Below are 14,480 nucleotides of genomic sequence, written 5' to 3' on the forward strand. Positions count from 1 at the left end.
AGGATTCGCACTGGAGCTTCAGGGCTAAAAGTGGTAATGAAAGCTTATAGTGCTAATTAACATGACTGCACAACATAAGGCACTTGCGTATTTACTTATCCTCACTTTTATACCAAAGTCAAAACCTCACACTGTAAAATGGAAACTTTACAGGAAAGAAAATTAAATCTTTATTTTAAAATGGGATGGATGGATGGATGGATGGATGGATGGATCAATCCTGAAGGAAATTTAGCAGATGCACAGTACAGTAATAGTAATAAAAGTGTAGACGGTATAACAGGAAGAATAAATATAAAGATCCTCTCTACAGGCAGATCTAGAAATAGAAAAATACAGCAATCTGTAAGATGATCTACAACCTGAGATGAAAGACGCAGTGCAGTAATGACAGTTCAAGTCATATAATGACCGCGCTGAATGATTAAATATGTGCAGATATTGGTACCAAATATAGTGTCCAGATGTGCAAGATGTGCAACACGGTGTCCAGATGGATAAAGAAACATCATTTAAGCCTGAGATCTTAAGACCTCTGATGATTTGTGATTTAACATGAGATTCAGATTCAGTCCTCATCTCTCCTCTTACCTCTTCCCTCTTCCCTGCTGGTCCCCCAGGGAAGAGTTGAAGAGCCTGATGGCTCTGGGGACAAAGGATCTCCTGAATCGGTCAGTTGAGCAGCTCTGTGACAGCAACCTGCCACTAAACATGCTCCTCCTGTCCATGATGATGGTGCCCATCATCCTCCGTAATGGAGAGCAGTTTGTGTAGTGTCCTTCTCTCGGCCACCTTGACCACTGAGTCCGCTCGCCTGACTAGCTTGACCAGTCAGATCTAGTCTCTCCTTTTTACAATATGGCATTCCAGGTGGTTTGGGATTATTTTATTAGTCTATTTATCACGAACTGTTCACACTATAAAGGGCAGCTGGAGTTTTTAGGGTGTCTAATACTGTTATAAAAGCAGCCATCTGGCCATCTGGGAGCCTGAACTGGGTCTGTACTTTGGTCTGTTTTTATAGATAATGAGACAGCATTTTTATGGATAATGATAATGAGACAGCATTTTTATGGATAATGATAATGAGACAGCAGCTCAGCTGAATCAACCTAGATACCACAGATATGACAACACTCCTGATTGTTTCTTGTTTGTTTGTATCAAGAACCGAATACTTTTTGTTTCCGACCAAAAATAGTTTTCCATATAATTGAGTGTGTGAGGTGTAAACAGAGAGATTCAGAGGGTTTGGTGTGAACTGGTTCAGACGTCTTTACAGTGGTGGTGATGGGAACCAGACGTCGCCATGACTACAACACAGATATTGACACTTTATTTACCATCCAGAACCACCAGAGAACCTACACGAGTCTTCTGAGCTTATATGGAATGTTGATGATAGATAAATAGTGGAAAATCTGGAATAATGAGTTTTCTTTGGGGACTATTTTGCCGCACAGCGCCCTGCATGTCTCCCTCCACCATGAATGGAGTTGAAGTTCTCTAAACTCTCATAAAACAGCGTCTCAGTCATCAGGCAGTGAATTCAGAACCAGTTCATGTAGGAACTTTCTGTAGGAGCTTTTAGAGGGACGTCTGGTTCCCATCACCACCACTGTGAAGAGTTGTGACTCAGTAAGTTTCTCTACAAAGCCCAAACACATTCCCCTTTAATGGTGAAATAAGAGGATTAGTACAATACATACATAGTTTTACTACAACAAGCATGATGGTTCTATTAAATGTAAATGAAATAAAGCACGTCTATTAGAGTTTACTGAACCCCACACAGGTTTTCAATGATTTAGCCATGCTAATTGGTGGGCTATAAGCTTCCATGGCTTTCTACACTAGCCTCATAGCTGCAGTGCTAAAATTACAGAAGCAGACTGCCGACTCGGAACATGTCGTGGCTGATCGACTTCATTTGGGATGGGGGTTGGGGGGGAGGAGGGGGTTTTGGGGGGATTTGTTTTTTTTTTGTTGTTTTTTTTTTCCCCCAGCAAACTTTCGCTTTAACTACTTCTGCATGTTTTGGCTGGTGTCCTGCTGTCGGGTTGGCTGCAGGGCTCTGATGCGTTCTGACTGTGGAAAAGTGGTCTGGAGCTCAGCATTACTCATATTACCCCCCAGAGGGGGGCACTTTCTGTGATGTCATTGCATGGTCGGGTGGGTGTGTGTGTGTGTGTGTGTGTGTGTGGTTGTAGCAAGGAGGCATGCAGCTCAACACACACGGAAGAAGGGAACACAGAACAGCCGAGTAATTACACCCATATGGACGCTGGTGTTTTAACACTGCTCACTGATTCAGAGCAACTTAAAGCTCTTAAAATAATGAAATCGCACTATTGTTGTTTCTTTCTCTCGTTGATGTTAGTTAAGCATGTACAGTGAAACTGAGTCCGTTGTTCTTTCAATGAAATTAGTTATATGAATTACTCAGTACCTACTATGAATTATTCAGTACCTAATATGAATTACTCAGTACCTACTATGAATTATTCAGTACCTACTATGAATTATTCAGTACCTACTATGAATTACTCAGTACCTACTATGAATTACTCAGTACCTACTATGGATTATTTAGACTCTTTTCCAGAACGACTTACAATCTGATCATTTTACACAGTGTAGGTGAAGGTGGTGTCTTGCCAAGGACTCTTATTGGTATAGTGTAGGGTGCTTAACCAGGTGGGGCATTGAACCCCAGTCTACAGTGTAGAAGGCAGAGGTGTTACCCACAACAACAGAAGTCATTAATAGGCAAGACCACCACAGTCCAGACCCAGACACTGTTCTATGTGGACTGGGACCTATAACTCATAAACTATGGAGAATTATTTAGTTTCAACCATTTGGTTCTGTTTTAATCACTGTAGCTTTTCTAGCCTTTACAGTAGCTTTAGCAGTCCAGGAGACTCACAGACCTACTCAGCCAATCAGATCTGAGCATTACGATGAGCACCGAGACTTGAGTGAGTGACTCTCGCACAGGGGAGGGACGAGGCGAGAAACAGCGGTCAGAGAAGAAAGTGAGTCAGAGGGAAGTTATTCCACATGACGTGATCTAAAAAGAGGAAACTGGGTGGTAAATAAAGTGTCTGTATCTGTGTTGTAGTCATGGCGACCCCTGCTTCCCATCACCACCACTGCAAAGACATCTGAACCGTTTCACACCAAACCCTCTGAAAATTCACCTTTACGCAATTCTGATTCAACTCAGCATCTAATTACCGAGGCCTTCATCAGTTTAATTCCGGCTGTTAGAGGAGGGCAGATCTCTGCAGAGCTGTGGCCCGGAGTTCACCCGCCCTGGTTTGAGGGGACGTCACATCATTGCCACTCTACAGAGCTCTGCTTTGGATGAGAGGGGTTGAACTAAATAACAGGTTCTTCTCCTGGAGGTACCACTTTAATGTCCTACCATGTCTTTTCTTTCCATCCAGCAGATTAAACATCCAAACGTCTGTGTGCTGCTCCAGGGAGAGATGACCAGATGACCGGTGATCACGGAGTCATCAAGCTTTGGCTGAAATGCAGGATATTTTAACCCCTTAATCTCTAAGTGTCTGTATGTGGGTCCAACCTTCAGTTCCTCAGGCTCACTACTAAACATCCACATCCATTTTATAATAGTTACTGAATAATTCATAGTAGATACTGAATAATTCATAGTAAGTACTAAATACTTTATAGTAGATACTGAATAATTCATAGTAAATACTAAATACTTTATAGTAGGTACTGAATAATTTGTAGGATTTACTGAATGATTCATAGTAGATACTGAATGACAGTAGATACTGAACAATTCATAGTAAGTACTAAATACTTTATAATAGGTACTGAATAATTTGTAGGATTTACTGAATGACATAATAGATACTGAATAATTCATAGTAAATACTAAATACTTTATAGTAGGTACTGAATAATTTGTAGGACTTACTGAATGATCCATAGTAGATACTGAATAATTCATAGTAAGTACTGAATACTTTATAGTAGGTACTGAATAATTTGTAGGATTTACTGAACGATTCATAGTAGATACTGAATAATTCACAGTTCATACTAAATAATTTATAGGAGACACTAAATTATTCATTGTAAATGCTTAATAATTCACAGTAAATGCTGACTAATGCATAGTACATACTGAATATAGTACATATTGAATAATTCATACCATATTCAAAAATGTATAGTGGATACTGAATAATTTATATTAGATACTGAATAATTTATAGTAGATACTGAATAATTTATAGTAGATACTGAATAATTTATAGTCGATACTGAATAATTTATAGTAGATATTATCCCAAAAAAGCTTTTTCTGTGTAATATTGATGATGGTAAAACATGCTTGTGTTTGACCCAAGTTTTTCCTTTCATTTGAAAATTGTCCTGCGAGTGTCTCGGTCATCTGACCGCCTGCAGTCTGCTCTGTGTGATCTGTTGACCGCGGTCAGTGTTTGAGAGTGTGTGGGATAAACAGTGTTGAGAGGATCCAGATGTGTCTGTTTCACACTCACCCGAAATGGAAAGATTTGTCTTAGAGCTGAGAGATTGGTGTGGTCAGCTGAGGTCAGAGACAGTCACAGGTGAGTAAAATAAGGCATATCGCTGGTATTGGAAGAAAACCTCGTATCTCCAAACTGGTAACTTTACAGGAGAAAGAAAAAAACCTGCTTTACTTTTAATGTAAGTCAAAGGAACCAGACGTCTTGCACATCTTTCCAAGTCATTTTGGGTCATTTCTTTTGGTCCATTCATCATGAAACTTGCACGCGATGTAAAGAACAACAGGCGTTTTCACATTATGTCAAAAACTGAAAAACGACAAAAATGATTTTCTTCCCACAGCAGCTGTCATGTTTACACCATTTCACATTCGTATTTACTTTAATGTCTGTGGTGTTATTAATTCTGAAATTTCTCCTGCATCACTGCATTCCTGAGATTTATTCATGAGAAAATCTTAAACTTACTATAAAGTAAGTTTGAACACTTTATTTGTTTGTTATACTACAAAATAATAAAAACAACAACAGTCATATTACATATATACATTTCCATACTGTCACCCCGTCAGTTTACATGTTTTATTAGTTTTCTAAGTGAAAATAAACTCATTGCTATAGAGAACTCACTAAAATATGGTATTTGTCTGCACAGTTTCTGTTTATTTCAGTTTAACACATTGGAAAAACCCAATCATTGGAAATATAGAATGTGCGGTAACATTTCATATTTTAGTTTATAGTTTTTTTTCCACTATGATAAATCCAGCAATCAGGCAGAACTAAGTTTATGAAAGTTTAGTTTTTCTTTCTCTTTCTCAGAGTTAATTAAAATGAGAGCATGAATTGGTTTAAGTATCAATTTCATAAATAATATTAATATGTTTAGTGCTGTGATTAATACATAATTATGGTAACACTTTCTGTGAATGTCACATTTGTAAGCATCTACAAACACATTAATAACATGTTATATAATACACACACACACACACACACACACACACACACACACACTATATTGCCAAAAGTATTCGCTCGTCTGGCTTCACACGCATTAGAACTTGAGTGACATCCCATTCTTAATCCATAGGGTTTAATATGATGTCGCCCACCCTTTGCAGCTATAACAGCTTCAACTCTTCTGGGAAGGCTTTCCACAAGGGTTAGGAGTGTTTATGGGAATTTTTGACCGTTCTTCCAGAAGCACATTTGTGAGGTCAGACGCTGATGTTGGACGAGAAGGCCTGGCTCACAGTCTCCGCTCTAATTCATCCCAAAGGTGTTCTATGGGGTTGAGGTCAGGATTCTGTGCAGGCCAGTCCAGTTCTTCCACACCAAACTGGCTCATCCACGTCTTTATGGACCTGCTTTGTGCACTGGTGTGCAGTCATGTGGGAACAGGAAGGGGCACAAAGTTGGGAGCGTGAAATTGTCCAAAATCTCTTGGTGCTGAAGCTTTAAGAGTTCCTTTCACTGGAACTAAGGGGCCGAGCCCAACTCCTGAAAAACACCTCCACACCATGATCCCCCCTCCACCAAACTTTACACTCGGCACAAAGCAGTCAGACAAGTACCGTCTCCTGGCAACCGCCAAACCCAGACTCGTCCATCGGATTTCCAGACGGAGAAGCGTGATTGGTCACTCCAGAGAACACGTCTCCACTGCTCTAGAGTCCAGTGGCGGCGCTTTACACCACTGCATTCCACGCTTTGCATTGCGCTTGGTGATGTAAGGCTTGGATGCAGCTGCTCGGCCATGGAAACCCATTCCATGAAGCTCTCTACGCTGTTCTTGAGCTGATCTGAAGGCCACATGAAGTTTGGAGGTCTGTAGTGATTGACTCTGCAGAAAGTTGGTGACCTCTGCGCACTATGCCCCTCAGCATCCGCTGACCGCTCTGTCATTTTACGTGGCCAACCACTTCGTGGCTGAGTTGCTGTCGTTCCCAATTGCTTCCACTTTGTTATAATCCCACTGACAGTTGACTGTGGAATATTTAGTAGTGAGGAAATTTCATGACTGGACTTGCTGCACAGGTGGCGTCCGATCACGGTACCACGCTGGAATTCACTGAGCTCCTGAGAGCGACCCATTCTTTCACTAATGTCTGTAGAAGCAGTCTGCAGGCCTATAATAATATATAATACATTCATATGGCATTATAAACATGGTTAAAAATATTTATAAAAAAGCATTACACATCATAGTCATGCTACTTAAGCCTTCTCCAGTGTTGAGTTGAAGGATTTACTGAAACACTAAAACACAATAAAGCTCATTACAGGCTTCAAATGTCAGAGTTTAAACTAGAGCAACATCAGAGTTTCACCCAATGTGGGAAAGTCAATGTTCACCACTGTTAATGTTCACCACTGTTAATGTTCACCACTGTTAATGTACACCACTGTTAATGTTCACCACTGTTAATGTTCACCACTGTTAATGTTCACCACCGTTAATGTGCACCGCCGTTAGCCTGGCACTGACTTAACACTGCATATCCAATAGAACGCCAGCAGAAACCAGCTGTACTGTAGTGTAGTGTAACGTTACAGAGTGAAGGGTTCTAGTGCTTGACATTAGAACCAGTGAGGGAACAAATTACAATGCCAGCACTCGACTATCTCACCCCTCCCTCTCCAGGCCTTCACTCCACAGTGACATCACTCTCAGTGTGATGTCAGAGGGGGTTCAGGGGAGGGGCTGATGGGTACTTGGTTTGCTGTGATGTAATGTAGTGTAGCATTTAAAGTGGGACGCTGGGTCAGAAAAGCTCACTGTACCAGTGGTTCTAGGCTGGACGGCCTGTTTGGAGCATCTGAATATTCAGGACTGAAGCCCTGAAGATGCAGCTCTAACAGCTCCAGCACTGAGAAATAAAACACTGGAAATCTCAGTAAATAAACTTTATATTAGTCTTTGCTTTATGCTCTCCAAGCTGGGACTGACTTCTCTGGCACTGACAGTATAACATGTTATTAACACTGCTTATAATGCATTATATTAACAGTTCATAATGTATAATAAACATGGCTATAAAGTATAATTCACTGTAAAACCATGTTTATAATGCCGTATGGATGCATTATAAGATGTTATGAATGTGTTTATAGATGCTTACAAACGTGACGTTCATAGAAAGTGTTAGTATAATTATTTATGTATGTGTGTACATGCATGTCTAAATTGTGTGTATTAGACTAACTTTACTGTTGTCATTATGATTATTATTATTAGTAGTAATGGTTTTATGTGTATCATGTTCACAGTTATCAGCCTCTCCTCCTCTCTCTGTGTGTCTGCTGTGGTGTGGGATCGTGAGATTGCAGCGCTATCGGGTTGCTGAGCGTAGATAAGACCTGGCGGATGCCGCTGGCCTTTGAAATGCTGTCCAGATCCTGAAATATCCCGGCTGAGCTGAAATTCAAGCTGACGCTTCAGACGGACGCAGAGACGCTGCTGCACAAAGACACGCATTCAGAGGTAAAGCAGCTGGAGGTACAGCGAGGACCTTCAGCGAAAATGCTTCCTCCTCCAGAGAGAAAGTTCAGGTTCAAGTCATTAACTGTCATATTCACAGAGAACGAGTTTCACTGCAGGGTGAAATTCTCAGTTGCTTCCTTCTCAGCACTGGTTAGAAAGAAAATACTGAAATGTACAGTGTAATGAAAATGAACAGACAATATGCTGCAAATGAACAAGCTGTACGGGTTCAATTTATATATGTAGAGCAAATGAACATGCGATGCAGTGGAAACAAAGATACAAACTAATCCACAGCACTGTGCAAATACACATACGATCCAATGAACATGTAACATAATGCAAAAGAACGGACAATGAACTGTAAATGAACATGCAGTGTAATGCAAATGAACGGACAGCATCCTGTGTCCACTAATGAAGGACTAGAGGATGACCAACACAAACTGTGCAGCAGCAGATGAGCTGTCGTCTCTGACTTTACATCTACAAGGTGGACTGACAAGGTAGGAGTGTCTAATAGAGTGGACAATGAGTGGACAATGCTGTGGCTGATCCACTCGTAGCAGCACAAAACAGAACTACAAAGTGCACCTATGCAGTAAGTGCAGCTGATAAAGTGGACAGTGAGCGTAGAAACAAGGAGGTGGTCAGAACGTTACGCCCGATCGGTGTAAAGCCAACTGTGTAAAATGAAGCAGCAGTGCGTCCACAAGGAGAAGACCGAGGAGGAGTAAGACAGAAAGACTGCACAGGAGAAGAAAGAGAACACTGTGACCAGCTTTATTCGATTCCTGCAAAAACCTCAAATGACCTCTGTCTCCACACACACTCCATCTGTCCTAATAAACTCAGATTAACTGCCTTATTGTTTCATGTCCCATTAATACCACCCACAGGAATCTGTCCTCCGCTACGGCGGCAGCTATGAAACTGGAATTACTTCACTTACGTAATCCCCAACTGGGGCTCGGAGCTTTCTGCTCATACCGAGCGTTTGTGTCTTACACAAAAGATGGTTCTTCAAGTGTTCCTTAGTGAAGAAACACACCGAGCGATGGACATGTTTAAAGAACCCGTTGCATGATTAAGCCTGAAATAGTTCTTCAGATTGACGGAGAATTGACGGAGAACCCTTTTTGAAAAGGGTTCAGTGCAGCACCATAAAGCATCCTCTTATTGCTATGATACAAGCTTTCAACAATAGCAGAACCCTTCTTGGTACTATATGGAACCCCTTTAAAAGGGTTCTACATAAAACACATGCTCCACCAATCTTCAGAAGCCTTTCATGATGCATAGAACCTTTTAATCATGCAGAGGGTTCTTTGAGGGTTTCATGGTTCTGTCTAGATACAGAACTGTTTACTTTACCAAGGGACCCTTGAAGAGCCATCTGTTTTCAAGGGCATAGCTTCCAAATAGAGGCATTTGTAGCCCGTAAAATGACATCATCATCATTTAAATTGGTCTCGGTTCATTTAACTTCAACGATCATTTCAGTAAATTCACTTCCAAGGTGCTCATTGGAAACATAAGCGCTGTGGTAAAACGTATTAAACTAAAGTGCAAACATAAATAAAACATTCCTGATGGAATATTCTACTGAATTACTTCAAACTGCAGCACCACAGTAAAAAAAATAAACAAAAACAATGAAGTTTTTCAGATCTTGAATATTTACAAGGATTCTGTTCTGATCTATTTAAACTCAAGACATTAATAGAGAGTAATAAGCTACATACACCGATCGGGCGTAACGTTCTGACCGCCTCTTCGTTTCTACGCTCACTGTCCACTTCATTAGCTCCACTTACTGTACAGCTGCACTCTGTAGTTCTATAGTTACAGACTGTAGTCCATCTGCTTCTCTGATACTGTTACCCTGTTCTTCAGTGGTCAGGACCCCCATGGACCCTCACAGAGCAGGTACTCTATGTATATACACATATATACACAATCATGACTTATAGGATACTTTCTATTGAAAGGTGTCTGTTCCAAAGCCTACCCCCTAAATTTACATTTGGGAAAATAATCTGCAGCAAATTTGGCCTGCATTCTGTAAATGATATGTAAATGAGGTGCTGGTAGGCTCGTGCTTGATTTCACGCACTCAGGCTGATTCATTATTTGCGCTCAAATCTCTGCTCAAATCTTTACACATCATACAGAAGTTTGATGAATCTATTGTCATCATGTCTTCATCAGTATAATGTTGATTTTGAGATCATTTGACACCTAAACATCCAGCCGGACCTTCTTTTTGAGTGTGTGCATGTGATGTCAATATAAAAAGACGTACAACATAGTCCAAAAAATAAAAATAAAAAAAATCCCAGGCAGACGAATCTGACTTTTAAATGATTATTTCACACCACATTTTAGCCTGTCTTTATTCTCCTCACTCGGTAATGAATCTCCATTCAATGTTAATGAAACATAGTGCCGGTTTATTAAGCCTTGCACAACTGTCTCGTGAACAAACATTCATTTCTATTTTCAACGGTGCTCGAATGTCCCCTACACACACTGACCATCTACTTCATTAAATACACCTCCTTGTATCTACACTCATTGTCCACTTTATTAGCTCCACACAGACACACAGTGTGTCCCAATTCAGGGGCCGAATCCTTCAGAGGCTGCGTTTGAATGCCGACTGCGTTGCAGCAGTGCCACTTGACTGTCCCATTTCAAAGGCTCCTTCATATGTGGACGAGAAATGTGTCCTCCTTTTCCATGGCAACGAAGGATCCAATGGGTGGATCCTTCATCAGCCAACATATCCCAAGGTTCACTGTGTGCCGGTGAGGGGTCGAGAACATGGCGTAGTCAGCAGAGGAGCGAACAGTGTTATGTAAGTTAAATATATATAAATATAAGTGTTGGGTTTAAACTGAGGCGAATGGCTAATAATACAAATGTAAAAAAAATTAAATTCTCATCAGTAGCTGGCGGTAAAGCATCTCCAGCTCTAACAAATGAAAGAAGAAATAATTAAAATCAAAGTTCTTGGCTTGACAGGAGCGGCGTTCCATGTTTGATGTAAGGGCCATGTATGATGTAAGCTGTAAGGGCGGGAACAGGAGAGCCGCCGTAGAAGAACAGACAGTCTCATTTCGGTTCAGCCTTTGTGGGTCTAAGCAACCTTCAAAGGACACGTCTTTGTAGACTGCACCCTCAAATGATGCAGCCCCTGAATTGGGACACACTGACAGAGTAGTTTGATGAATAAGGGCCACTAAGAGGAAATTAACATATTAGCAAATGCACACTTAGTAACTACTTCGTTAGAAATCCCCACCTTACTTCCACTGCGAAGGAAGATTTTCAGTGAGATTTTGTCAAAATTCTTTTGATTTCTTTATTAAACTATCGTTAAAATCACATGTTAAACTCTTTCGGCCTAAATGGTTTGAACACCTTACAGGTTTGAGAGCTGATGCATGCTGGCATCATAACTAGTGGACACAATGCTGTGACCTTTTGGATTTGTTCCTAAGGTAAGGCTTTTGGCAGGCTTTCTCTGTTCCTTAGGGCGTACCTCAGAGTTCTGTCCTTGACCCCCTCTTACTCATAGTACATTTTCTCCTTCGTTTTGACAGTTTTCACTAAGAAAAATGGCCAAATTTAAACTGCTTTCTACTTTATATGGAAAGTTAAAGCAAGTTTACAAGGACAACAGGCTTCATTTGTGTTAAAACATTCTGAAAAACCAAGCATCTCCTAACATCGTAAGTGTACAAAAAGTCTGTAGTTGTGCAATTTTTTAGCCCCCTCTATCCCATCCATCACTGGGCAGCTTCTGACCACAGGACTGTTGTTGACTAGACATCATTTGACCCAGAATATCTAGCCAAGAATGGCTTTGTGGTCAGAAACTGGCTATTGATGAAGCTCTAAAGAAGGGGTAATCAAATAGATTTGATCTGTGGCCAAATTTCCACATAGCAAATATTCTTTGGGCCAGATTTCTGCTATATCTGTCTGATCAACTAAATTATAGCTCTTAATAAGGAACACTGTGACTGTCATGTAAATTAGCCTATTTGAAACCTCTACTATGTATGTTTTGGGGATTTGGAGACCTCTCTGGTAGCAATGTGTAATTGTAACATGGGTTGTGCTCCGGCCCCCTTCCCCAAGTGGATGAATCTGCTGATTGAAAGACAATCCATAGTGAACTCCGTCTAAACTTGGTGAAGGAGCATCTCTGAGGGTCTGAGTGAAATATCTACTACTGTCATCACATCTTCATCCGTATGATGTTGATTTTGAGATCATTTGAGTCTGAAACATTGAGCCAGACTTTCTTTTTGAGTCTGTGTCTGACATTAATACATAAAGACGTGCGACGTGGTATAAAAACTCGATGCCTCTGGCTTTTAAATGGTCATTTCAGGCTTTACAGGGCGACTCAGCAGCTCGGGCTTACCCTATTTTAGCCTGTTTATGTTCTCCTCACTCAGTAACGGCACTTCTATCAGTTTTAGCAATATTACATCCACCATTCAAAAACACACATTTGTGTATTAGATAGTGCTACAATATTCCTAAAATAGATGATTCTACTGAACTGCTTCAAAGTCAGAGTTAAAAACACATATTTTGGGATTTTTAAGTGACTTGGATTTTAGACTAAAACTTTTGCTTTGAGCGACGCTATACCTAAATTGTTTTTTTATATATATTTTATTAAAACACATGGTTGAATATTCCATTTAGTCACTACCAAAACAATTACTACCCAAACTTTACCAGATGTTTCAGCAGTGACTGTTTTGATTGTTTTGATTGGCCCCTCCCAGTCCTCTGTGTGATTTTATTTACCTCTGGTCTTGTCCATGTGCTTCCTTGTTTTGATTCTTCCCTGTTCTGCCCCCTTGTTTCTAGACTCTTGATTGTTTTCACCTGTATCTTGTTAACCCTCATTGTTCCTGTATTTAAACCCTGTGTTTTCCCCTGTTAGTTGCTGGTCTTTGTATGGTGTTGTTGCCTTTGGCCTCCGTCTCTGTTCCTTTACGTTATGTCTGTCCCTCGATTTCTCTGTGTTGGGTCTTTGACCCTGGACTGTTTAAACCCTGATTATGGATTTGCCCCTAATAAATCTCGCTTTTCTCAGCATATGCGCCCGCCTCATCATCGCTCCCCTGCGTTACACAGTTACTATTTCAGCTCATTTTGAGCTCTAAAACAGAGGCAGTACATGAGCAGCAAACACAGCTTTGAGCAGCTGTTCACACTGAAAATCATCATATTTTTATTAAAACACTAAAAAGCGCTGAGCTGCAGAAAATATGACAATTCTCAACGTTCCACACTGGTTTTCAGACTTTGAGACATATTTATGGGATCTAACTGCCCACCATATGGCCGTTAGGGAAGGGGATGCAGCCTCACTTCCTGCTCTAAAATGCAGGGGCGTGGCCATTATTTTATGATCTCTGGGGGGGATGGCAAACGCAACATGTGCATCAATAGATACAGTCTCTAATTGTGCACCAGCAGGATTGACTGTAGATTTTGAAGACTAACTAAAGGGCGCACTATGCTGAAAACACAACGCAATCAATAATCAATACAACACGTCTGTCGTTTGTTTTTAAAAGAGAAACAAGTAGATGGTATTTTCTTGTGATGTTAATTTTCACTTATTCAGAAGCACAATAGACTTTGATGGATGTGTTCATTTTACTGAAAAGAAAGCTGATTTGAAAACTGCAGCAGTTTCAGCTGCCAAACACACGAAACAGCACAACCACAGTTTAACAGTCGAATGGTTTAAGGATGTAAACACACTTTCTCTGCAGAGCTGCAATCAGGAATCAGGTTTTACACTATTTTTCGGCAGAGTGGAGCTTCGCTAATGCAAGCGCCCTGATCCGCCCCATCGATTACTGCTAATGGACGAGATGAGCTCTCTCTGTTTTCGTTCTTTTTCATGGAGCCAGGGAAAAGAACCTGAAGTGATCTCATCAGAGACACACGGAGAGAAAATGTGCTATATTCCTTAGACCATCAGTCCTAAAGGCCACTTTTACTGCCGCTTCTCTATCACTGTATATAAATCTGTTATCTCTGACTTATGAGTGCTGCTTTTTGCTTCCTACGTCACTCATCACCCCTGTTCCTCAGGGCGTGCCTCAGGGGTCTGTCCTCGGTCCCCTCTCATTTATGTAACTTATCTCTTTTATCAAATCCTGGTCTCAATTTTTTGCCAGTGAGCTACAGTTTTATATTAGCATGTGTGTAACTCTATAACATCATAGATATAAAGCCTTAGATGCAGTACAGTTTGTTGAAAATAGATAAAACTGTCCAGAATTTTACTTTACTATTTACTTAACTTGATACTTGATACAGTTGATACCTTGGTACACTCTAAAAAGTATCACAGTATCAAAAGTATCAAAAAGACTTTAATATTCTGGTGATTAATTTGGTGTTAATAATCTGGT

The sequence above is a fragment of the Pygocentrus nattereri genome, chromosome 13 (genome assembly GCF_015220715.1).
Source record: "Pygocentrus nattereri isolate fPygNat1 chromosome 13, fPygNat1.pri, whole genome shotgun sequence".
NCBI lineage: Eukaryota > Metazoa > Chordata > Actinopteri > Characiformes > Serrasalmidae > Pygocentrus > Pygocentrus nattereri.